This window comes from Tamandua tetradactyla, chromosome 12 (assembly GCF_023851605.1).
Source record: "Tamandua tetradactyla isolate mTamTet1 chromosome 12, mTamTet1.pri, whole genome shotgun sequence".
NCBI lineage: Eukaryota > Metazoa > Chordata > Mammalia > Pilosa > Myrmecophagidae > Tamandua > Tamandua tetradactyla.
In genome coordinates this window covers 11,261,390-11,287,512 of record NC_135338.1, presented here as the reverse complement: position 1 = coordinate 11,287,512, position 26,123 = coordinate 11,261,390, and the positions used below count along the sequence as shown (strand labels likewise).

At 39.1% G+C, this 26,123-nt stretch overlaps 1 protein-coding gene across 1 annotated transcript in view; it reads right to left on the bottom strand.

Moving 5' to 3' along the window:
* GCH1 (GTP cyclohydrolase 1) overlaps nt 1–26,123 on the bottom strand; it is a 72,323-nt gene that overhangs the window by 44,402 nt on the left and 1,798 nt on the right. The gene's annotated exons all lie outside the window — the stretch shown is intronic.

Genomic DNA, 26,123 nt, shown 5'->3' with positions numbered 1-26,123 from the left:
ATTTGTCCATTTCAGCTAAGCTGTCTAGTTTGTTGGTGTACAGCTGTTCATAGTATCCTCTTATGTTTTGTTTTGTCTTTAATTTCTTCAGGGTCTGTGGTCATCACCCCAAAAGGTAGAAACGTTTTGAAGAAACCTCAGAGTCAATGTAGATGTTTGGAGATGGAGTGAGAAATAGCCCAAGTGCTAAACAAGAACTCATGGAAATAGCCAGAACCTGAAGAGAAGAAATCTTCAGCCCTGACAGATGCTAAGCTGAAAGATGAAATCCAGAGTTTTGTCCCAGAGCAGCTAAGTGAATGCTCACCTTTAATCCCATGCTTTTAAGAGGAAACCCAAATGGCATCAGAAGTTGGAAGCAACAGAACTGGGAACAAGGACCAGCAGATGCCAGCCAAGTGACAGAAGTGTTCTGGAGGCATCAGCCTTACCTGAGTGAAGGTAACCTCTTGTTGGTGCCTTAATTTGGACATTTTCATGGCCTTAGAAAAGTAACCTTGTGACTTATTAAATTCCCTTTTTAAAAGCTGTTCTAGTTTGCTAGCTGCCGGAATGCAATATACCAGAAATGAAATGGCTTTCTAAAAGGGGAATTTAATGAGTTGCTAGTTTACAGTTCTAAGGCCGAGAAAATGTCCCAATTAAAACAAGTCTATAGAAATGTCCAATCAAAGGCATCCAGGGAAAGATACCTTGGTTCAAGAAGGCCGATGAAGTTTAGGGTTCCTCTCTCATCTGGAAAGGCACATGTTGAACACAGTCACGGTTTCTCTCTTGGCTGGAAGGGCACATGGCAAACAGCGTCATCTGCTACTTTCTCTCCTGGCTTCCTGTTTCATGAAGCTCCTTGGGAGGCATTTTCCTTCTTCATCTCCAAAGGTCGCTGGCTTGTGGACTCTGCTTCGTAGTGCTGCAGCATTCTCTGCTCTCTCTGAATCTCTCATTCTCCAAAATGTTTCCTCTTTTATAGGACTTCAGAAACTAATCAAGACCCACTCAAATGGGTGGAGACATGTCATCCCCTAATCCAGTTTAACAACCATTCTTAACTAAATCACATCACCCAGGGAGATGATCTTATTACAGTTTCAAACATACAGTATTGAATAGAGATTATTCTACCTTTAAGAAATGGATTTATATTAAAACATGGCTTTTCTTAGGGGGCATACTTCCTTTAAAACCAGCACAAAAGCCATTCCATTTCTGGTATATTGCTTCCCTGCAGCATTAGCAAACTAATATGGTGAGCTTTTAAGTGTTATTTCTAAATTATGAGGTGATGTGCTATATGTGTATAACCCAGTATTTTCCTGGAACTTTGGGGAACTGTGTGACACCTAAGACTCAGAGTTGGAGTTCCACAACTCTGAAAGTCAGCATTGCTTCATATAACAACTGTTAAAGAAGCCAAAACAGAGATTAAGCTTCAATTCGAGATTAAGAATGAAGCCAATCTGGTTGGGACTAAGGTAAATCAAAATACAGGGTAAAGGATGATATTGTCCTTATTTTAGAACTTCACCTACTGTATGAGACCAAAGGAGGGGAGGTTGATTTTGTTCAAAACCTAAATTTTCCATAGTGCACAGTCTAATTTAATCTGTATGGCCAATTCAATTAAACAACCTAAACACACGGAGCATAGAATTGGGAACGAGATCTTGCAATTCTGTATAGCTTAATGTAATACTCAGATGTGTTCTAGAGTATGTTGGACAGATAATTTTAAAATATTGGCAAGTCCCTTGAGAGACTGGAGAAAAAGCATGGAACTATTAAACTTTCCCATCTGGGGAAAACCCTGATACTATCTCAAACAGGGACTTCCATGTAAATAGGCCAACCCCTTGATCTCTCTTTTTTTTTACATGGGCAGGCACTGGGAATCGAACCCAGGTCCTCTGGCATCGCAGGCAAGCATTCCTGCCTGCTGAGCCACAGTGGCCTGCCCACCCCTTGATCTTGAGGCTTGCTCTTACGAAACTGATTTCTGTAATGGAGATGCTAAAACAACCAATAATTATGCCTAAGAGTTACCGTCAGAGAACCTCTTTTGTTGCTTAGATGTGGCCTCTGTCTTTCTAAGCCCAACTCTGCAAATAAAACCACTACCCTCCCCCTACATGGGACTTGACTCCAGGTTGTACGTCTCCCCGGCAATGTGGGAGATGTCTCCCAAGGATGAGCCTGGCCCTGGCACCAAGGGATCCACAATTCCAACCTGACCAAAAGAGGGGAAAGAAATGTAAAAAAATAAGGTATCAGTGTCTCAGAGACTTGAGAATCAAGAGGCCCTTCTGGAGGCTACTTGTATGCAAGCTTCAGCTTGATATTGCTAGTTGCCATAGTATGCCAAAACCCCAATCAACAGTATTCCTATAAACCCTAAAGAATACCCATGGTCTATCTGAGACTCTATAGAAGTTTCACTCATTATGTTTATATTGCAGAAACCTAAAACCTAATGGTTCCTAGGCCAGATAAACCGGAGTTATAGTCTCTCCAAAAGCATCAACAAGGTACATCCTCCTACCCTACAATATCAACACCCCTTTTCAACATGAAGAAGTCAGAATGGTCATTGTTCAAATATCCCTAAAGATTGGGAGAAAGGCCAAAGGAGAAGGAGGAAGTATAACAGAAAAGACAGGCTTTAACAAATGAGTATGACTAAATGAGTCATTATATTGATATTTCGTTTTAGTCTCCAGTGCCTTAGAGCAGCTAGAAGTGAATATCTGAAATTGTGGAACTAGAACCTATACCATACATTGAAATTTGTTCTATAATGACTTGTTAAAAAGTACTTTGAAATGTATCACTTTTTTGTGTATAAATGTATTTCATACAACAAAAAAAAAGTTAAACAAAAACAAAAAAAAACTTGGTCATAACAAGGATGAACCCAAACATTCCACAGCCTGACATTATCTAACGGCAGAAACTAAGATGACGGCACACGACCATCATATCTGTTGGTAGCAGGCAGAGCTTTAATTTGCTCCATGAACATACTTCATAAATTCCAAGTCTGTCAGCAGAATCCCTCCAATGTATTGCAAAAAAAGTATAAGTTTGGTTATTTTGGACATTTCCATTCCTGTCATTCTTAATAGAAGTAAATTCATATATTGCTCTTAAGCAGATAAAATATAACCAAGGCTATTGAAATAAATGTATAGGCTGTCCCCAAAATAGTATTAATATGCATTTTTCATTTAGTACGGGCTTCATTCCAGTACCAATGAGGAATTCCCGTGCCCTCAGCCAGCCTTGGCGTGAACACTTGTTGTGAACTCTGAGTCATGTTTTCCCATACAAAGTTATCCTTCCTAAGTAGCACTTTTTTCCCTGATTACAACAGTAATATTTATTGCGGTTTATTTACAAAATATAGAAATAATGAAATAAGAAAATGAAAGCACATATAATCTCTCCTCCAAAACACAGTTACTTAACTCTCTTTTAGGGAACCACACACACAGTGCTTCAAATGGAATGATGAAGTAGGAGGGAGGAATAGTGAGAGTCCAGAGACCAGGGTTCTAGTGTGAGCTTTGAGAAGACTGCCTGGTCTGAGTTTCGGTGTTCTCACAGTTAAGAGGAGCCTAATATGATGGACTCCTATATCAATGTCAAATTAAAACAGAGTTCACCTCACCTCTGGCTCAGGTTTTCAGATGTGCAGTAGCCAGCAGCTTTCTGTATTGAGGTAGGGAAAAGCACGTGCTCTAAACAATCCAGATTTACTCATGGATAAAACTGAAGGCTGACAATCATGTACACGATTAACTCTCAAAGTCCTGTTTGCGCCAAAGTACTCTTGTGCTGGTCTAAGTTTATAATCCACATATTTCTGGTTGACAGAAATAAGAGCCAGAGGATGTCTAAGGAAGTAAAACAGTATATTTAAGGAGTCCTTAAGAGAAAGAGAGAAAGAGAAAAGATACCCACTTGCCAAATTTGGGTTTTTAATTGAATAATCTTATATATCTTTCACAATCCAGCTGTTAAACTGAAAATGGAATTTACAAAACAGATGGTGATAGCAAGGTTTAGTTCACAGCAAGTCTAAAGAAAGAACACACCAATTGGAAACTATCCATTTGCTTCTAAAGCCTCTAACAGGCTCATCTCTTATGATCCTACAGTCCCTTATGCGATGAGATTACTTTAAAAGGATGATATGGAACCATCTGTAATCCTATCCGACAATCAGTACAGCAGAATGTGCAAGCACCAACATTAGTGACAAATGATTGAGGGATAAGGTGGGCCTTCAGGACAGTGGTTCCCAAATACAGCCCAGGGACAGCTTTAGAAAACATGGTTTCCTGTTGGTTTGTCCAGAGTGATGCCCCGATGAATCCCAGAGTGATTTGATCAGTGACTGGAAAAGTATTTGCAAAGTCCCCTTCAGGGAATGGTGAGAACGGGGGAAAATTCAACCCCCCCCTAGTTGAATTCTTGATATTCTCACAAGCAGTGTGGACAACCAAAGCTATAGGCTGAGCCCCTAGTCTTGAAGTTTGTTCATATGAAACTTAACCTCACAAAGGATAGGTCAAGCCTACTTAAAATTAGGCCTAAGAGTCACCCCCAAGAGAGCCTCTTTTGTTGCTCAGATGTGGCCTCTCTCTCCAGCCAACACAACAAGCAAACTCACCACCCTCCCCCTGTGTACCTGGGACATGACTCCCAGGGGTGTGGACCTTTCTGGCAACGTGGGACAGAAATCCTAGAAGGAGCTGAAACTCAGCATCAAGGGATTGAGAAAACCTTCTCGACCAAAAGGGGGGAAAGTGAAATGAGACAAAGTGTCAATGGCTGAGAGATTCCAAACAGAGTTGAGAGGTTATCCCAGAGGTTATTCTTATGCATTAAGTAGATATCACCTTGTTATTCAAGATGTAATGGAGCAGCTGGAGGGAACTGCCTGAAAATGTAGAACTGTGTTCCAGTAGCCATGTTTCTTGAGGATGATTGTATAATGATATAGCTTTCACAATGTGGCTGTGTGATTGTGAAAACCTTGTGTCTGATGCTCCTTTTATCTACCTTGTCAACAAACGAGTAGAACATATGGAATAAAATTAAATAATAAGGGGAACAAATGTTAAAATAAATTTAGTTTGAAATGCTAGTGATCAATGAAAGGGTGGGGTAAGGGGTATGGTATGTATAATTTTTTTTCTGTTTTCGTTTTATTTCTTTTTCTGAATTGATGCAAATGTTCTAAGAAATGATCATCATGATGAATATGCAACTGTGTGATGATATTGTGAATTACTGATTATATATGTAGAACAGAATGATTATATATTAAGAACGGTTGTTTCTTTGTTTCTTTGTTGCCATATATTTTTAAATTTTAAATTAATTTAAAAATTTTAAAAAAAGAAAGAAAACATAGCTTCCCAAGCCACCCTGGGAAAATCTAATTCATTAGGTGCAGAGGTCAACTCAGGTTTAGGTCACTGAAAAATCCAAGTGATTCTACTCATCAGTCAGGCTTGGGGAGCACAGGCTTTTGAGTGGTGAGAGAATGAGAGTTGAAAACTGGCCCACTATTGGCCTGGATATTGCTATTTAGCAAGGTTGAACCACGGACAATATAATTCCTCACCATAAACCCTCACTGCCAACACCAAGTGAAAGGTGACAGTTCCTGTGGAACAGTGAGGTGTGCAACACCAGTTGAGAAAGGGCTGGACCAGAGACCTCGGTGGAGCAGGTGGAGGCAAGGGAAAGAAAAAAAGCAAGGAAGTGGGGAGGGCCAAGGTGGCTCAGCAGGCAGAGTTCTCACCTGCCATGCCAGAGACCCGGGTTCTATTGCCAGTGCCTGCCCATGCAAAAAAAAATTTTTTTAATTAAAAAAAACAAGGAAGGACCCACGTGCTCCAGTGAAAGGGAAGCTAAGGAGGGCTTCACATAGGAAAGTTATATTCATATTCTACAAAAATGTCACCTATTAAAGAAACCACTGAGATCCTATAGCAAACATGCTGGAAATTAGTTTCCAAGATAACATGATCAGTTTTCAAGCCCAGTACTGGTTTTTGAGATGGACACAAATATCTCGTATCACAACCACCAGAAAACTGAAGCTCTTAGGAAATAAGAGACCCAAGTGTAAAAACAGTAGTTGCAGAATGGCTAGAAGCAAAATTCTAAATGCAACAGTTGACATATACAAAAAGCTGTGGGTTGAGAGGAAAAAAAAATAAATGGCTTCCCTGAAGATTAAGAATTTGACCTGGGCCTTTAGGATGGATAGATTCTGACAAGAGGAAAGGAGCAGAGAGATATTGTGTGAAATAAGATGCAGAAGTGGAAAACAATAAAAAAGTGGTAAAAGTGAGCTGCCTGAGTGAGTCTACACCCTGGGCAGAAACTGGATTCCTTTCTAGTTTAGAGCACTTTTCAAATGAACAGTTTTACACCTAATACAAGCCCTGCAACAACGCCGCATTAGGCAAAATTATCATCCCCATTTTACAGATGGAGAAACTGATATTCAAAAACATCATATGCCTGCTCTAAAAGAACGACCTACGCTAGTAAGCACAAGAGCTGGATTTTGACCCCAGGCTCCTGACTCCCGGTCAGAACTCGGATCAAAACCCACCAGAAGCCTGAGTCTAGCCAAGGAGATGAATGGACTGAAGAGGGAGAGCCCAAAGGCAGGGAGCCCGGATTAGGAGCGGCTGCTGGTAACAGTTAGCCATAGGGGGACAAGGCCTGCAGCAGGAAAGGAAGAGAAAGCAAGGCTGACTTTTTATAAGAAAAGCAAAATTAGTTATAAACATATGGAGGCTGAAGGACAGGAAAGGGTCCAAAGGTAACTGCCCAGTCCAGGACCAGACATCAAAGAGCCTTATAACTTGAGGCTGCTGGGGTCCAGGGAACACACACATTAGTGGCAAGACACTGTTTTACCAACTATTTATCCGGTATATAGGAGAGAAAACTGAATAATTTAATGCAACTTTGACCTTTATTTTTTAAAACCAAACTGGAACAGTTTCAAGGGAAAAGGAGAATCTATAAAATCTTCACACTAATAAAAAACCTTATAAAAAAAAAAAGGACTTCTCTGTAGAGGTTTATCTTAATGAAACAGTAAAAACTCGCTTCTAAAACCAACTAACACACCAATACAAGGTATTAATAATAGGTGGTATATGGGAATCCTGTATTTTATGCAATATTGTTTTATAAACCCACAACTTCCCAAATAAATAAGCTAGATCTCCACCCCAAAACTAATACAGAGATAAATTACAGAAGAATAAAGATTTAAATGGAATGAAGCTATTAAAAAAACAACACAAAACTTCAAAATCCAAATATTTTGTGTTTCCTGGTTGTGATAGCCCATGGAGTACACAATATTCCTACCAAAAATATTCTCCCTGAATTCAGTAAAAGTCATTAGACTTATCTTCCAGTTTCCAGGGAAAGGGGGGATAATAAAGTTAAATAAAAACAAGAAAAAGACAATCAAACTAATCCCAAAGGTGGGATATTCTATAGGACAACTGATCCTCTGAAAAGTCATGCAGGGGTTAAAAAAACCAAAAGGAGGTAAAGGGAACTGTTCTCCATTAAAACATAATAACCAAATTCAAATATATAGATCTTGATTTGATCCTGGTCTGAACAAATCATTAGTAAAAAGTATTTGGGACATTTGGGGAAATTTGGGACATTTGAAGGAAATTTCAACCTGTCCTTCAAATAGTCTAATTATCAGACTATATGCAAAAATTATTGTTAAGTATACATGGTTAAAAGGGAATATATTTTAGAGAATATTTCACCTCTAAGATGGCAAAATGTTCATTTTGAATCTAGGTGGCAGGTATATAGATGTCCATTATGTAAGCTTTGTCTTCTTTTTATTCTCACAATTTTACATGATAAAAAAATAAAATAAAATAAAATTTCATAACCCCAACAGTGAATGTTGGTTTTCTTGATATTACCGCTCTATTAGCTAACTCAACAATCCTTTTTCTAGTGGATATGAAGACTTCTCAAGAGTAGAATCTCAAGTGCCAGCATAACTAGCAACTGGTTATTCTCCCGGTAGGAGTGTCCCAGGAAGACATCCTTACACTGAAGCTTTATCTAATCCGAGGGGCGACAGGCTAGAGGACCTCAGACCCTGAAGAACATATAGATGAGGAACCTTTTCAAATATCTGAGTCACAGGAAAGAAGAGACCTGTTACCATAGAAACTACTTGCATGGCTTGAATGCTTCAAGAAAAAACAACCCCTTTAGCAGCTAAGGCAGCCTGCAGTGCTTGCCAGGGTCTTGCTGTCAGCTGCTGGACATCAACAGAAAGAGCAATTGAGGTGGCACTGATGAGTCCTTGCAGCCCAGACCCAGAATGGTCAAGAGACTTGCTTGGGGCCATAAATTCCTCATTAGTGGGAATGCTACAGACTAGAAGCTGGTCTCCACTCTGACCCAGACTAGTTGTTCTTCCCCTTAAACCAGAATGAGTCTTTGTTGACATACTAAAATAGTTAAGAAGCATCAAAAGGATTTAGGATTAGATAAATGAACAGAGTTTCTGATACGCTAAATACAAATCTAAAAGATCTACATCTCCTTCTTATAAACTACTTCATTTGTAAAGGCCTACACCATCAAAAAGCTCCGTTTATTGTAGTGAAGGGGGGATATGAAGGGAAGAGATGGATATTAAAACACGAAAAGAAAAACAGCATGGGAGAAGTATGGCCTCCAGGAGGCAAATTCTGAAGGCACTAACATCTGGAGGCTGTCAACTACTCTTTGCAGATGATTGTTTTTAAAGGGCAATCCAAGTTACACACTGTGGTAGTCAGATTCAGTCGTCAACTTGGCCAGGTGAAGGCACCTAGTTCTGTTGCTGTGGACGTGAGCCAATGGTACGTGAACCTCATCTGTAGCTGATTACATCTGCAGTCGGCTTGGAGGCATGCCTGCTTCAATGAATGACGTTTGACTTAATTGGCTGGTGCTTAAATGAGAGAGCGCAACATAGCACAGCCCAAGCAGCTCAGCATACCTCATCTCAGCACTTGCAGCTCAGCCCAGGCCTTTAGAGATGCAGAAAAGAATCACCCCGGGGAAAGTTGTTGGAACCCAGAGGCCTGGAGAGAAGGCCAGCAGAGATTGCCCTATGCCTTCCCACGTAAGAAAGAACCTCAGATGAGAGTTAGCTGCCTTTCCTCTGAAGAAACAACAAAATAAATCCCCTTTTATTAAAAGCCAATCCGTCTCTGGTGTGTTGCATTCCAGCAGCTAGCAAACTAGAACACACACCTCAAGGGTTGGCGGCCCAGACATTAATAGAAGCTCTGAAGCATTTGAAGGGGTGGTCAGAGAAGGCAATGGTCAGTTAGAGAGGTGGGCTCTACAGCAGCTCTTCCTTAAGGTAAACTAGGTGTAATGCAGAGTTCTCAGTTAACACTCATCTGTACTCCGGCACACAGAGCCCTCATGCTGTAGGTGAACAGTTTATATAAAGTTGTTGCTGTATTTTAAGCTATTATAGGGAGAGATTCATTTTGGGGACATTCATCAGTGGCCTCCATTGAATGGGGATCTGTTTCCCACTCAGAACAAATAAAAACAAACGCATGTTATGTTACGTAAAACACATCTTTGCATCACAAGAGCCATGTGCTCTTGGGAAAGCATTTCACTGGACCAGGAATTGGACCAACTGGGCCTCAAAAAAATCCAACCCAGAACTGAGCAACGGCCTGTTCCCCACCTAAACATGGTGGCTTATTCACAGAACTCTAGGTAAGTGATAGTAGTTGGTAACAGGGGGCCTGGAGGGCTGGGTACAGGACTCTCCATGGTTAGCAACAAATAACAACATCCTCAAAAATAAATAAAAAACATTAGACGAGGAAAAGAGGTAATAAGAGCCAAAATACTGCAAGAGAACAAAAGTCGACAGCTTTGGACACAACTGGCCTCATTTGGACTTTTTGCCTCAGCTTCCATCTCCATTGTGGGAATGAGACAGCACAGTATTTCCAGGATCTATGCCCTTCACCTATACCAATACCCCCTTCTGAGGAGGCGATGAGGGGAGATGAGAAAAAATACAAGCAAGAAGGCTAACACACACACACACACACAAAATCCACAGTCCTGGTTAGGATATGGCCTTACATTTAAAAGACAATAAAAAACCAGTTAATTGTTTTCAGCAAGGAACAGCCCTCTTTGATTTTAGAAAAATCACTTTGGTGCCAATGGATTGGAACAGGGTTAGATGAACAGTGAGGCAACCAGATAAGATGCGACTGTAACAATCCAAGTTAAGAAACGACTAAGTGGCATTGAAAGCAAAGATAAGATAGATCCTAGAGGTATTCGGGAAGTACAAGGGTCAGGATTTGTGAGCATGATAAACCATGAGGATTCATGAGAAGGAAAAACTGTAGATAACACTACATGATTATAAAGAAGCAATGTGTGTTCAGGTAAAGTTCATTAGAAGGGTTGACTATGGCCAGAATGGACTTTAAAAAACTTCAGAGAGAGTCAGCCCTAATGACTTCACTGACGATCTTTATAAAGTTCAAAATAAACCTAATTCCTTTGAAACCTACATTTAATCTTAACTCAATGGTACAGAGAAATATGAATATTGGAGTATTCTTTATAGTCAATGTGTTTTGAATAACATCTTCTCTAAACCAGCATGGATGGTTTCTGTTTAAAATAATAATTATAATAATAAGCTAGCCTCTTCCATAGTCTTCTGTGATTTCAAGACGTTCCACCAGAAGCGTACATCCTCCTTTTGACCACACAAAACCCTCTTTGCTCCTCATCTCTGTAACTCAGAGGCTGGTCCCCACTAGCACTGGACATAGGGATTCTCTGAAGGCCAAGAACACATCAACTATCTTTACTTCAGCACAGGGTCATCCATAGAGTCCATATTTGATAAACACACAGACACAATTGATAGATCTTCAAATCTAAGAATATCTTAAAATAAGGAAAAATATATAATACTTATAAATTTAAGTATTGCCTCTAATATTCGCCTCTCTGCAATTAGTCATCAAGTTAAGGGTATGCACCTAGACATAGCTGCAAACATATAACAGGGAACACAATTTGGACACACAACATAGATGAAACATAATTATGTTGTATTATATTTGCTTAATTGTTCTAAAAAGAGTGAAATAAATTTGTATCTGATATTTATATACCATTGTAAAGATAGAATTACTTAAAATCAAAGGAAATATTAATATCATCACTGCATTTAACAAGAAGTAGAATGCCCTGAAAACAAATATTAAAACAGAACTGAAAAGTTCGCAAACAGTAAAACCATTAAACAGACTCACATTTATAAAGTGTAAAGAGACACAATATAATTAAATGTACTTTAGACAAAATGTATAAAATGTTAGTTTTCAAATACCTTCCTCAAAAGATGAAGTGGAAAAATGCTCAACTGATACTAATCCATCTCAGAATTGGGTGTCATTTAACTCAAATTTCTGCAATTCGTCATAAATTCTCATCAATAACTGGTGAAGTAACTTTAAGTCAGAAAGAAATGTCTCAAAACTAAAACTGCTTGGCTTTCTCTGTGTTGGAATACAGAAAGTAAAGCAGAATTACTATTTATTACAATTCTCATATATTAAATAGATCTCAATGGGCAATTGCAATTTTCTTAAAACCTGAGGGAGCACAATGTAGATTAGAGCATGAGGATTGCATCAAAGAGTTTCATTTTGCTAAGTGACCTTCAGAAGAGACTTAACCTCAGTCTCCTCAGTTTCCACATCTTTAAAAATGAGCATGACCTCGGAGCAGACAGGAGGACCAGATCACATACAGTCTTTCCTGCCTTCTCAGAGTTGGGTTCCCATGCTTTTCTCAACACCTAAACTTTCAACCCCAACCCTCACACCACCTCCCTGAATCCACACCTTGCTACATACCATGGGGGAAATTCACTTGATCCTGCCAGTCAGACATAAACGCCTCAAAAAGTCTGCTTTCAATTATTTGTCATATTATTTCCTCAACTCCTACAACCTGGCTTCGGGCCATATTAAACTACTGACATCACCTCCAAACCCAATCATCGTACACAGGACTAATGTGAATAAAATGTATACGACACTGCATGCATTCTGGGCATTTTCCTTAGCATTTTATGTATACTAACTCATTTAATCCTCACAATAACCTTACGAGAACTTGAGCCAGATGAGGCCAGTGTGACAGAGAGATAAGGAAATTACTCAACCTTTCATTACACAGTTGGCAAGTGATAGAGCTAGTAAATACAGAACTTGAAGCCAGATAATCTGATTTATCTCTCAACTTCCATTTTTGTTGCTTTTAAAACTGTTAAGTTGCTCCTTCATTCTCACCAACATTTGACAAACTTGGATGCTTGCCTCTGACACTTGCCTTTGGGACCATCTCTGCTGATTCTTCTCTCATTCTTCTTACTATAAGAATGGAGACATCTCCTCTACCTCATCTCACTCCTTCAAGTAACTCAGACAGACACTTGCCTAGCTTCAACAGTCAACCTTCAACTGATAAATCAGAAATTTATATATCTAACCTTAAACCATCACGCAACTCTTGACCTGTTAAGTCACTCCCTTGCCCTTTGCACAAATGCAGAGTCTAACCTCCCTCACCTCCAAATCCATTCCAGTTGCTTTGCTTGCAAAACAAAACATCCCAGAACTTAGTGGTGTACATTATTTTATTATATTCACGGATTCTGTAAGTCAGAAACTTGGGGCACAGTGAGACAGGCCTCTACTTGACAGTCTCTGTGGCCTTCACGGGGAAGACTAGATAGCTGGGGGCTGGAGTCACCTGGAGGGAACTTGGCTTACATGTGTAGTGGCAGATGACGGCTGTTGAATGGAACCTCAGCCAGAGCCACGTGTAGCCTTGCCCTGTGGCCAGGACTTTCCTCAATGGCATGGCAGCCTCAGAGAATGGTGGCTCAGCACTCCAAAGTACCCCACATTCTTAAAACACTCTCCAGTTAACTAAATCTCATGGTTCCTCCTTACCTTAGAGGAAGGAATATACTAAACATTAGGTGCTTTTAGAACAACTTAATTCTTACAAGAGTCCAGTAAAGCAGGTATTTACCACCATTTATAAAAAGGAAAAGACTACATTTAAGCTTAGGAATATGCCAGTAATTATACACCTAAAAGACAAAGCCAAATTCAAACCCTGGCTCTTTCTGTATACAATAAAGATCACCTATTTTACTCTCAAGTTTGCGTGTCCATATGTGTATGTAAGTGTGTATGATTATTTGTTTCTAATTTCAGGTTATATATCATCATATGATGACATATTTTTCTTGCTAGCTAGCCATTAGTGTTATTTTTATTTTACTCCCATATGACATAACTTTGTCACAATATTTTTAATTTATAAATTTAAAAATATACGCACATAGTTCAAAACTCAAATGTCAAAAAGTAATACAGTGGAAAGTCTTGTTTCCATTCTTGTCTGCCATCTCTCCAGCTCATGTCTTTGATTAGCATATAACCACATTGTCCTCCAATTTCTTAATGCAAATACAAACACATTTTATTTCCCCTTTTGTACAAAATGTGACTCTTCTGCATCATTTAGCCATTCTAAGGGACTGGACATTTAGGTTGCTTCCACTCAATCTGGAGGAGCTAACCTTGAATATATATCATTTCATACATATGCAAGTATATATGTAAGATAAATCCCCAGAAGCAGAACTTCCAGGTAGGACATATGGATTTGTATTTGACAGGTATTTCCCATTTACTCTCCATAAGAATATTTACACTCTCAACTGTAAAACTTGTTTCCCTATAAACTTCAATAATGGAATGCAATATCAAATTTCTGGGTCTTTGCTAAATCTAACTAGGAAAAAATACATTGGGATTTCTATATATTTAAGACACACCTGTATTTCCTCTCCCATGAACTGTCTATTCACAGGCCTTGACCATTTTTCTACTGTGTTGGTCTTTCTCACCAACTTCTAGGATCTCTTTATATATTAGTCATATATATTTTGACTATGATATGTTATAAATATTTTTTTCAATTTGTCATTTAACTTCATTTATGAAGGTACTTAACATGTGAAAATTCTGAAGTAGTTGAAGCTACCGATTTATTTCGTTTATGGCTTCTATATTGAGTTATTAGACACCTACTTCAGAATTAAAGAAACTTATTGTTTTAGTTTGTTAAAGCTGCCAGAATGTAATATACCAGAAATGGAACAACCTTTTAAAAGGGAATTTATGTCACAAGTTTATAGTTCTAAGGCCACTGAAATATCCAAACTAAGGCATCCAGGGAAAGGTACCTTGACTCAAGAAAGGCTGATAGTTCCAGAACACCTCTGTCAGCTGGGAAGGCACATGATTAGCTCTGCTTGTCCTTTGGCTCCTGGTTTCAAACAGCTTCCCCAGGGTGTTTTCCTTCTGCATCTCCAAACATCTGGGTCTCATTTTGGCTCTGTTACTTCTGTCAGCTCTGCAGATTTTTTCAAAATGGTTCCCTCTTAAAGGACTGTAGTGAGTGATCCATCAATGGGTGGGAGACACATATACATACGATGGAATATTATGCAGCTTTAAGACAGAATAAACTTATGAAGTATGTAACAACATGGATAGACCTTGAGAACATTATGCTGAGTGAGACTAGCCAAAAACTAAAGGACAAATACTGTATGGTCTCATTGACATGAACTGACATTAGTGAATAAACTTGGAATATTCTGTTCGTAACAGAGACCATCAGGAGATAGAAATAGGGTAAGATATTGGGTAATTGGAGCTGAAGGGATACAGACTGTGCAACAGGACTGGATATAAAAACTCAGAAATGGACAGCATAATAATACCTAACTGTAATGTAATTATGTTAAAACACTGAATGAAGCTGCATGTGAGAATGATAGAGGGAGGACGGATGGGGACATAAATGAAATCAGAAAGAAAGATAGATGTTAAAGATCGAGATGGTATAATCTAGGAATGCCTAGAGTGTATAATAATAGTGAAATGCACAATGTACAAAATTTAAAAATGTTTTGGCACGAGGAAGAACAAAGGAATGTCATTACTGCAGGATGCTGAAAATAGATGATAATTAATACTTTAAAATGTCACCTTATGTGTGAGACTAAAGCAAAAAATGTTTATTTCTAACAAAATTTTGATTTTGACTAGAGCATTTCCTAATATCACTCATGTAGATAGTTTGATTGAATGTCATAAGTACTTGGAATCTCAGGTAGCACATGAGATTTTGTTGGTTTGTCCAGAGTGATTCCCCGATGAATCCCAGAATGATTTGATCAGTGACTGGAAAAGTATTTGCAAGCCCCCTTCAGGGAATGGTGAGAGTGGGGAGAAATTCAACTTCCCCAAGTTGAATTCTTGATATTCTCACAAGCAGTGTGGACAACCAAAGCTATAGGCACAGCCCCCAGTCTTGGGGTTTGTTCACATGAAACTTAACCCCACAAAGGATAGGTCAAGTCTACTTAAAATTTAGGCCTAAGAGTCACCCCCAAGAGAGCCTCTTTTGTTGCTCAGATGTGGCCTCTCTCTCCAGCCAATATGATGAGCAGTCTCACCACCCTCCCCCTTGCTGCGTGGGACATGACTCCTGGGGTGTGGACCTTCCTGGCTACATGGGACAAAGATCCTAGAATGAGCTGAGACTCAGCATCAAAGGACTGAGAAAAACCCTAGAATGAGCTGAGAATTAACATCAAGGGATTGAGAGAACCTTCTCGACCAAAAGGGGGAAGAGTAAAATGAGACAAAGTGTCAATGACTGAGAGATTCCAAACAGAGTCGAGAGGTTATTCTGGAGGTTATTCTTACGCATTAAGTAGATATCACCTTGTTGTTCAAGATGTAGTGGAGAGGCTGGAGGGAACTGCCTGAAAATGTAGTGCTGTGTTCCAGTAGCCATATTTCTTGATGATGATTGAACAATGATATAGCTTTCACAATGAGACTCTGTGAATGTGAAAACCTTATGTCTGATGCTCCTTTTAGCTACTATATCAACAGAAGAGTAGAACATATGGAATAAAAATAAATAATAGGGGGAACAAATGTTAAAATAAATTCAGTTTGAAATAGTGGTAAATGAAAGCGAGGGGTAAGGGGTATGGTACGTATAGTTTTTTTTCCTCTATTATCATTTTATTTCTTTTTCTGTTGTCTTTTTATTTCTTTTTCTAAATCGATGCAAATGTACTAAGAAATGATGAATATGCAACTATGTGATGATATTAAGAATTACTGATTGTATATGTAGAATGGAATGAGATTTAAATGTTTTGTTTGTTAATTTTTTTAATTAATAAAAAAGTTAAAAAATTTTTTATTTGTTACAAAATTTATATTTTGTCTAGTGCATTTCCTAAATAACTTATGTAGATAGTTTGATTGAACGCCTTAAGTACTTGGAATCTCAGGTAGGACATGAGATTTTGCTGGTTTGTCCAGAGTGATGCCCTGATGAATCCCAGAGTGATTCGATCAGTGAGTGCAAAAGTATCTGCAAAGCCCCCTTCGGGGAGTGGTGAGAACGGGGAGAAATTCAACTTCCCCAAGTTGAATTCTTGATATTCTCACAAGCAGTGTGGACAACCAAAGCTATAGGCACAGCCCCCAGTCTTGGTGTTTGTTCATATGAAACTTAACCCCGCAAAGGATAGGTCAAGCCTACTTAAAATTTAGGCCTAAGCGTCACCCCCAAGAGAGCCTCTTTTGTTGCTCAGATGTGGCCTCTCTCTCCAGCCTACCCCTCTCTACATGCGACTCCCAGGGGTGTGGACCTTCCTGGCAACGTGGGACAGAGATCTTGGAATGAACAGAGACTCAGCATCAAGGGATTGAGAAAAACCCTAGAATGAGCTGAGACTTAGCATCAAGGGATTGAGAAAACCTTCTCAACCAAAAGGGGGAAGAGGGAAATGAGAAAAAGTGCCAATGGCTGAGAGATTCCAAACAGAGTCGAGAGGTTATCCTGGAGGTTATTCTTATGCATCAAGTAGATATCATCTTATTATTCAAGATGTAATGGAGAGGCTGGAGGGAACTGCCTGAAAATGTAGAGCTGTGTTCCAGTAGCCATGTTTCTTGAGGATGAATAAATAATGATACAGCTGTCACAATGTGACTGTGTGATTGTGAAAACCTTGTGTCTGATGCTCCTTTTATCTACCTTGTCAACAAAGGAGTAGAACATATAGAATAAAAATAAATAATAGGGGGAACAAATGCTAAAATAAATTTAGTTTGAAATGCTAGTGATCAATGAAAGCAAGGGGTAAGGGGTATGCTAGGTATAATCTTTTTTTTTTCTTTCCTGTGTTCATTTTATTTCTTTTTCTATTGTCTTTTTATTTCTTTTTCTGAATTAATGTAAAAGTTGTAAGAAATGATGAATATGCAACTAAGTGATGATATTGTGAATTACTGATTATGTATGTTGTTTTATTTTGTTTCTTTATTTTTTAATTAATAAATAAATTTAAAAAAAAAGATCCCACCCAACAATATTGAGTTAAGATTCATGACTGTGGCTCTTCTGGGGTACACAGTAGTTTCAAACCAGCAAATTTACTAAAGAATTTAGCAGTACTATGCATTTTTAAATTTTATTTTGAAATACGTTTAAACTTACAAAAGAGCTGCAAAGACCATCTAGAAAGTTTGTATACACCATTCTTTATAGATCTCCAGCTAATACATTCAGAAGGAGTTAAAGAACCAATAGTATTTTGCAACTTCTAATAATACTGAGTCTAGACAATACAAGGCCATCACGTGAAATATTGTTGGGAGGCCTTAATAATGGATGAATCAAACGGATAACACCTAAAGTGTATCAATCCTAATGCCACAAAAAGATAGACAAGACATTTGTCTAGCTGCCTCTTCATGAAAGTACATGTTGCCTCCACGAAGTATTTTTTCTTTTCGGAGGGGGTGCATGGTTTGGGAATCGAACCTGAGTCTCCTGCATGGAAGGTGTTCTAGTTCGCTAGCTGCCAGAATGCAACATCCCAGAAACAGAATGACTTTTAAAAAGGGGAATTTAATAAGTTGCTAGTTTACAGTTCTAAGGCCGAGAAAATGTCTCCATTAAAGCAACTCTATAGAAATGTCCAATCTAAAGCATCCAGGGAAAGATACCTTAGTTCAAGAAGGCTGATGAAGTTCAGGGCTTCTTTCTCAAGTGAGAAGGCACATGACGAACACAGTCACAGTTTCTCTCTTGGCTGGAAGGGCACATGGCAAGCAAGGCATCATCTGCTAGCTTTCTCTCCTGGCTTCCTGTTTCATGAAGCTCCCCAGGAGGTGTTTTCCTTCTTCATCTCCAAGAGTCCCTGGCTACTGGGCTCTCTGCTTCTCCATGGCTATGACGTTCTGCTCTGCTCTCTCTGAATCTCTCTCATTCTCCAAAATGTTTCCTTTTTATAGGACTCCAGCAAACCAATCAAGACCCACCCAAATGGGTGGAGACACACGTCCCCTAATCCAGCTTAACAGCCACTCTTAATTGGGTTACGTCTCCAGGGAGATGATGTAATTACAGATTCAGACATACAGCATTGAATAGGGATTATTCTGCCTTTACGAAATGGGATTTAAATTAAAACATGGCTTTTCTAGGGGACGTACATCCTTTCAAACCAGCACAGAAGGCAAGCATTCCACCACTGAACCACCCATGTACCACCCCCCCCCAAGAAATATTCCTGATCAAATTTAAGGGCTTGGTTTTGTTTGGCCAGTCTTTCAATCTAACTACTAGTATAGAAAGCAATTTAGGGGTTAAAGGAACATGTTGAATTAAATCATGAGAATATGATGAATAAAACACAGAATGTGGGAGATTTTATAGGACAAATGACCTTGTCTCTTCAACACAAATTATTTGGGAATAAAAAGGAAGAGAAAATTGGAACAAATTAAAAGAAAGGTGTCAAAGATAACAGGTGGATCCTGTTTGGATCCGGATTCAAACAAACCACCTAAAAAGAGACACCTATAAGAAAATCAAAGCATTGTAAACACTGGCTAGATATTGCTATTAAGGAATTATTGTTAATTTGAGATGTGATAATATACTATGGTGTATTTATTAGTCATGGTACTCTAGGGAAACAGAACCTATAGGAGAAATATGGAAATGTGAGATTTTTATAAGAATTTTCTCACTCAACTGTGGAGACAGGCAAGTCTATATTCAGTAGGGCAGGCCACAAGCTGTGAACTCCAACGAAGGTTTTTAATCAATTTCCCTGGAATAGCTGGTTAGGTGAAGGAGAGATGGAAATTCTCTCTTCTGACTGCAGAAATCATTTCACCTTATAAAGCCTTCAACTGATTGGATGAGACGCCTCTCATTGTTGAAGGCAATCTCCTCAATTGATTGTAGATGCAGTCAGTTATAGACACGCTCAATTTACTGATGATTTAAGCCCACGAAATATCCTCACAGTAACAATCAGGCCGGTGCTTGCATGATTAAGGCAAGCTGGCACATGGACTTAACCATCACATATGGCTATCTAAGTCCTTATCTTTTAGAGATAAAGTATATTAAATGAAATGACTTGTCATTATTTTTTTTTCTGCATGGGCAGGCATCGGGAATTGAACCTGGGTCTCCGGCAGGGCAGGCGAGAACTCTGCCTGCTGAGCCACCATGGCCCTCCCTAATGACTTATTTTAAAGCAACTTAAAATAATTCATTGGAGGAAGGCATGTGTGGTGCAAGAGCGATTAAAACAAGACTGACCTGTATTTACATTGATTTAACTTGAAGCTGGAGAATGGGCACACAGAAGCTCACTGTACTATTCTAATTCTGCGTATGTTTGAAAATTTCTACAATCTCTAGTGAGTGTATAAACTGAGATTCTGACAAATTTTCTAAAGATCTTCCCCCATAAGAATTTTGATATGCTGGAAATAGCTGATTGCTTCAGCTGATGGCCTGGAAGCACCTGCTGGTTGGATAGAGAAGAAGCCACTTACCCAACAGTTAAGTTTCTACATGTGCAGAATTCCAAGAACACAAAGATGTCTAAAGGCTGGCCTCTGCCCCAGAGGAGCTCAGGAGATCCAGCAGGAATCACTGTGTGGCCTTCTCCATCTAGCTAAGTCACTTGATTTTTCTTTAGTCTATAATAGCATCACCATTTATTGAGCAACCGTGCACAGAGCAAGTGAGAGGACGAAGACACAGGAGTTAACAGGGAGACCCTGCTCTTAAGAAAATAATTCAAACATTCATCAAGTCCTCTGCATGTGCTGGAAAATGCGCTGGGCACAAAGGATTCAAAGATGAGTATCGACAGTTCCCGTTCTTTGAAATGGTTTAAAAAACTGCGAGTGAGGCTAAAATAGGACAAAAATCTAGGGAGCGAATGTCCTCTCAGCGTGGAGTATAACCAAGTTACCTCAACTCATAGTCCTCTTGATTGTCAGATCCACATTATCCCTCACTCTAATTACCATAACCTCAATAGAAAATTTATAACCGTAGGAAACACATTCACTTGTATAACCTGGAATTAAGAATTGTTCATATAACCTAACATTCACCAAGATTAGTCAGTTGCCCTCTTCTGGTAGATTTTAGTACTACAGTCTAATGCTATCAAATACTGGGCTCAGATTGTATTCCAAATGAGGTAGCAGAGGAGTGCCCAGGGGTGGAAGAGTTTCTTGGAACTGAACAAAGCAAACAGCAGGTAAAATACCAAGGAGGGAGGGGGGAGAGAGTATTCAAATAAGTCAGTAAACTATTATAATATTATAATTGATTTCAGTTTGTTAAAAGCTGCTGGAATGTCTTATACCAAAAATAGAACAACGTTTTAAAAGGGGGAATTTCTTCAGTTGCAAGTGTACAGTTCTAAGGCCTTGTAAATGTCCAAATTAAGCAAGGCTAGGAAAATGTCCAAATTAAGGCACCCAGGGAAAGATACCTTGGCTCAAGAAGGCCAAGGATGTTTGGGGTCTCTCTTCCAGCTGGAAAGGCACATGGCAAAGTCTGCTAGCTTTCTCTCCAGGCTTCTTCAATGGCTTTACTGGGGCTGTCCATTCTGTTGGCTCTGCTATCTCTGGTTCTCTCAAGCTTTTCCAGAACAGTTCCCTCTTAAAGGGCTCCAGTAAGCAGCCCCACCCTGAATGGATGGAGACACGTCTCCATGGAAACCATCTAATCAAAAGTTACCACCCACAACTGGGTGGGTCACATCTCCATGGAAACAATCAAAAGATCCCACCTAGCAATACTGAGGATTAAAGGACATGGATTTTTGTGGGGACATTATAGCTTCAAACCAGCACAATAACACAAACGTGAACAGTAAAATATTAAAATTAAGTAGACTATCAGGGATTATCATCTCACTCTCTATCATCCTCCCAATCCCAAAATTTCAAGCAATATCAGTTCAAGTAAATTCTCTATGCTTCAGTTTCCTTATCTATAAAACAGGAATAGCATTACCTGCCCATTGGACTATAGTGAGGATTAAATGAGGTAATAGGTGTAAAGTACTTACAGTGGTGGTCGGTATATAACAAGTAATCAATAGTTTTTGTTATTATTCAGATGTCAATTCAAGCATCATTTCACTAGTCCACACTCCTCTCCCCCAGAGAGGTCAAATTCCTTGGCTAAATGCTCTCGTTGCGCGAGTGTTCCTTTTATCCTCACATTTCTCAATTTGTAATCATACTCATTTGGGTGATTCTCGGATTAATATCTGTCTTTTGTCTGCTCAACAGTAAGACAGATGAGGGCAGAAACCATGATTGAATTTGCTCACCCTTTGTGAGTTTAGCACAGTGCCCGGAACTCAATGGGTCTGTTAAATGAAATGGTAGTAAAATTCCTACTTTTCTGAATAAAAGCATCTAGTACCAACCAGGATAGGTTTGTGAGGTACTTCAAAGTCACGTGTAGTGACTCACACATCGGAAAAACTGTCTACAGACAAAACACTTTTAAAAAGGAACAATTAGGACTGGCTTTTTCCCCCATTCCAATAACACCAACAGTTATAAACAACTTCGATTACTCCCAAATTTCAGTCCCATCGTAGTTAAACAGCTTTGTTCTTTTTATTCTTTATTCACAATATCCTCCCTGGTAGCAAACAGAATTAAGCCCTCACAAGTACTCACTAATAAGATAAATTTTACAAAAGAATAAACTATTAGTGAATCAAGATTTAAATGAACTACATATACAAAACAGTATCTCTTAATGGTTAGATTTTTTTCTATAATATATTTTTAAAATCGGGACATATACTCACCTTTTTAGGAAACAGTGAATAAATTGACTTTTTTTTGTCCCCATTTGTGCCTTAGAAGTTTTAGCAATTCTTAGTTCACCGTGGCAGTCTGATTTAATAATTCAGAGAAGTTTGTAAATCCAAAAAAAAAAAAAGAAAGAAAGCCTTTGTAACTGCTCCCACCCTTTGGTATTCAGTGGGTAAGACTCATTTTTATATAAAGTATCTAAGTATCTAATTACCTGCATTATCTTTAAAGCATAGATTTAATCTTGCAGTGAAAGCCTCTCGTTGTGAACATGACTCACAGCTGTGCCTGCTTCTCAACCCTGGTGGGGGAAAGAGCCAAGGAATGTCACCCGCGGTGCTCCCTCCTCACCAATCACCCACTCTGGATTTTAGTCATACTCGCAGGAGTCCCAAAACTTAGGACACTGTCAAAATGATTTCTGAAAACTATTTGGGCAGCCTGGATAAACTAAAACCCACTTTTAACCAGAAATGTGACAGAAGAGTCAAGACTTATGTATTCCCATGACCACAGAAAAAGGACCATTTCGATAGGACAAATTATACCCATTACACTGTTGGTCGAGAATGTTATTACAAACGACGAATGGCTGTTCCAAGTTACACTCATTGGGAGATGGGGGAAGGGTCAGATACAGGTTCATGGTGTGCCAAGATCTCAGCAACAGCAGACCCTCCAACTTAATTAAGCCTAAGTTCTGAATAAAAGAGTCGTGGAAATATAAGAAACGTGCCTATACAGAAAGGAGACATCACCAAGATAAAACGCTGAATTATGTAAGAGGACTAACTGATGTGGCTAAAATGAAACGGAACAGGAGATAAAGATGAGATGGTCAAAGGATCATCTTGTAATGCTAAATCCAAAGGCCAGCCAGTTCCCGAGAGCAGTTTTGGAGTCTCCTCCAGCCCTACCTCCTGGCCACAAGCTACAGCCCAGCAGTGAACAGTAATCAGAGTCTTTTACAACCTGATACAGCCACAGACACTCCCATGGAAGGCGCACACAGGAAACCTGGGAGAAGTGTACCAGGCAAAGGTCATGGGAAAAGGTGCAGTGTAGGGAGAACTGACAGATCTCTTAGAACACCAGAACTCAGCACTGAGCTACACTCAGCAGAATTGAAAAAAAGAATCTGGAGAATGTAAACAAAGTACCAACTTAATTTTATAACACTTAGTTCATAGGAATTAATATATGGATTAAAAAAGATTTTTAAAAAATAAAGTCCTGTATCTTGTTCAGAAGCACAGAAAAGTGACAGTTCAAAGTTTGTTTCAATCCAAAAACAATCTACAGCAGCCATTGTTTTATGCTTTCTAGACATAAAATAGGGGGATTGCGTAATTTTCTCTACTATTCTTCTCTGTATTTGCTACACTTTATAGCTTTGGAGCCTCTCCCACCTTTACCGTATCACTGCTTCTTCCACCACTGAGTTTGGAACACCACCATTTCAAGCTCATCCCTTTAAATTCAGCATCTCCCTCTCTATTCTGTCTTCTCTTCAAATGCATACCTCTAAGAATTCAATGTTAAATCCTTAAATATGAATCCCTAAATCAGAGGCTTTCATCAAACTTGACCACAACCCACAGTAAAAAACACATTGCACACCGGAGTCAAGTGAACAACAACAAAAAAATCATACATATAAAGCCAAAGTAAAAGTTCCTCAAAACACGTACCTTACTATACGTGATAGACCAATCTTTTCCCTTCTACCCACTCCTTTTTTATTGTACTGCCAGTGGCAAGCCACTGAATTAATTTCATGACCCTACTAACAGGTCACCACTCACAGTTTGAAATACTTATAGGTAAGTAGATAAATGCAAGTAGCAATATGTGGCTAAGAATTCTGTAGTCAGGCTACCTGGATTCACCAGCTCTGTAAGCTGTCAACCTGTCTACCCTCAGTTTCCTTTCCCTTCTGTTAAGAGAAAGTTAAACAGAACAGTTTATTTGGGCAGAGAATAAAAAAATACTTACAAAGTCCCCTTGAGGGACTGGGGAGAAAGGAAAGTTGCATATTTCAACTTCTCCATCTGAAGGAATTCCAGATACTCTCACAAGCAGTGGGGACAACCAATAGGCCAAGCCCTCATTCTTGGGGTTTGCCCCTATGAAACTTATTCCTGCAAAGGCGAAGCTAAACCAACTGATAATTATGCTAAGTGTCACCCCCAGAGAGCCTCTTCTGTGGCTCAAAGGTGACCTCTCTCTAAGCCACTAGGCAGGTAAACTCACTGCCCCGCCCTCTACACAGGACATGATTCCCAGGGGTGTACATCTCCTTGGCAACGTGGGACATGACTCCCAGGATGAGCCGGGACCCGGCATCATGGGATTCAGAAAGCCTACCTGACCAGAAGGGGGAAGAGAGAAAAGTGGCAAAACAAAACAAAGTTTTAGTGGCTGAGAGATTTCAAACAGAGTGGAGAGGTTATCCTGGAGGTTATTCTTATGCATTACATTGATATCCCTTTTTAGTTGATGGAGTATTGGAGTGACTGGAGGGAAGTACCTGAAACTGTTGAGCTGTGTTCCAGTAGCCTTGATTCTTGAAGATGATTCTATACCTACATAGCAGTCACAATGTGACCGTGTGATTGTGAAAACCTTGTGTCTAATGTTCCTTTTATCTAGGGTATGAGCAGATGACAAAAAAAAAAGAATTAAAAATAAATAAATAAATAGGGGGAGATAAGGGATAAAAAGATTGAGTAGATTGAAATACTAGTGGTCAATGAGAAACAGGAGTAAGGGGTATGGGATGGATGAGTTGTTTTCTTTTTTCTTTTCCTGGAGTGAAGCAAATGTTCTGAAAATGATCATGGTGATGAGTACACAACTATGTGATGATACTGTAAGCCACTGATTGTATACTGTGTATGTGATGATATTGTGAGCCACTGATTGTATACTGTGGATGGACTGTATGTGTGTAAAGATTTCTCAATAAAAGAATTTTTAAAAAGAGACCAATGTTTATCTCAAAGCTGAGAATTAATCAAGACCACGTAAAGCAATTAATGCACAAAAACCATTCAAGTAACAGCTATTATTTCTTAAATGATGCATGGATTTTTAAAACTTTTTTTGTGGTAAAATGCATATAACAATTTCCCATTTAAAAGTGTACAGTTCAGTGGAATTTAGTATATTCACAATTGCTGCGCATCTATCACCAATATCTGGTTCCAGAACATTTTCACCATCCCAAAAGGAAATCCAGTACCAAGCAAGCAGTCACTCCCATTCCCCCCAGTTCCAGGAAACTACTAATCTGCTTTCTGTCTCTAGGTTCATGGACTTTTTAAATAAATTAACACTTGGCTAAAACAGTTTTCTAAAGTGGTATGACATGTTCTTTGCAGCCCTTAGTTCTCTTTAGCTCAATCCTGGCAAATGAGACAAACTTCTGGTAAACATTTATCAGGTACACCTGGTAAGACACTTTAGGTAATTCTGTGACCTGTTTTGAGGCCAGAAATCACTTTGCCTTTGGGTAGTTAGTTCCCTGCTGGGTTGCAGACCACTGTCCTGTGAATTCTAGGGCAAGTTTCCCTAAGCCTGAACAACGCTGTGTTAGGAAACCATTTTCTGGGTCTGTAAAATGCAGAATGAGCAAAGCCCTAAGATGTTTCTTCATTACATCTTGAACTATGATCCAAAACAAACAAAAAGCCTAAAAGC